This window comes from Euprymna scolopes, chromosome 9 (genome assembly GCF_053919585.1).
Source record: "Euprymna scolopes isolate OS-2025 chromosome 9, ASM5391958v1, whole genome shotgun sequence".
NCBI classification, from domain to species: domain Eukaryota; kingdom Metazoa; phylum Mollusca; class Cephalopoda; order Sepiida; family Sepiolidae; genus Euprymna; species Euprymna scolopes.
The window spans coordinates 30,102,897-30,104,388 of NC_136490.1; the positions used below are offsets into that span (position 1 = coordinate 30,102,897).

At 41.0% G+C, this 1,492-nt stretch overlaps 1 pseudogene; it reads right to left on the bottom strand.

Annotated features, from left to right (window-relative positions):
• Positions 1–646: 646 nt before the first annotated feature.
• LOC145285460 (5S ribosomal RNA) lies at positions 647–765 on the bottom strand (annotated as a pseudogene).
• Between the last annotated feature and the right edge of the window lie 727 nt (positions 766–1,492).

Below are 1,492 nucleotides of genomic sequence, written 5' to 3' on the forward strand. Positions count from 1 at the left end.
TGAAGAGAACGGACGGAGAAGTCCACGGAACGGTTTCAGTGGACATATACAAAAATGTAGAGCTACTTCGAGAAAAGGGATCACTCATAAAAACGAATAAAAGCCATATAAAAATATAACTCGTGTTTATGGGTTTTCCTTGGAGGACAGTGTCTTCGATTACTGTCATCCTACGCTGATGATTGCATAAGCACGAAACACTAGTGTCTGTAAATGTAAAAGAATAATTATTATTTAATTATAGTTATATGAATATATAATTCTTAATATTTTAATGATGATGTTTGTCTATCACTTCCGAAGATGGTCGTGATCATGCAATTGTTCTGTAGCTCCGGAGAGGGCTCGTCGATCCGATTTAAACTCAGAAGTATTTCCCGCATGTGAGACACCTGCGGAATGATTCTGTAGCAGAGATGTTGATCGATCTTTCTTTTCTAATAGAACGCTTCTTTTAGTCTTCAATGTGTGTGTGTGTGTGTGTGTGTGTGTGTAACTGCACTAACCCTATTTTAGTTTAACCGGTTTCCTCCGGAGGTGGGAGTATGAAATTCACAATCGATCCTCAGTCGCTTGTACATCCCCGTTAGGGGAGATGACAACATTAGGTTTTTGCAACTCTTGCACAGAGGTGTTGACGTCCTCCTACATACAGCGCCTGGAATTCCCAAATTGGTCACCCATTTTACTAATGGCCAGGCTCAACGTTGCTTAACTTCGGTGATCTGATGGGAACCGGTGTGTTAACGTGATTATACCGTATGTGTGCAGATTCAGCAATGGTGGCTCATTTGTGTCTCGCAGTACGCCAGGTACATCTGTCTTGGGGTAGGTAGTTGGAATGAAAACCGAACAGTTTGAGGAAAACCTTTGGACTGTTTTTAAACTGTTTTAGCTGTCTTCCTACGGTTCTTTTTCTTTTGGACAGCTCACTGTAAAGGAACTATTTTGGGAGTCTGGAATCTGTCATGTGGCATATTTGTCTCGTCCAACAAACCTGACACTCAAATCTCCGGTCAGTACACATCATGCTGCAACAGTGTAAGGTTCGTTGGGCAGATCATATTTTAATGTTTAAGACACGGCTATATGACAAAAAATAATAAAGCAATGCTGTAGTGGAACTGGCATAAACTATTATCTGTTCACTACTTCTGATGGTCACGATTCACCTATGTCAGTCCAAAGCGCTACAGACTTGTGTGATGTGTTCGCGGTGAACAGTCGATAGCTATCCTATACAAGCAGTTATAGGCAAACATCCGGCACAACAAAGTGAGCCGCATCTGGACATGCAAACGATTGGTTTTACCAACAAATTGGTGACGTTTTATAGTCCAATATAAGCAGGTATATTTTGCCCGTTCAGTTAGTTGGGAGACTAGCCTGCCATTCAAGTGTAGTTAGTTTCCGTCGTAAAATCGTTTCCTGTTGTGATACTCGATGTTTGTTGAAGTTCCTGTTAGTTTGCTAATGGTCATGTTTTTTTTTC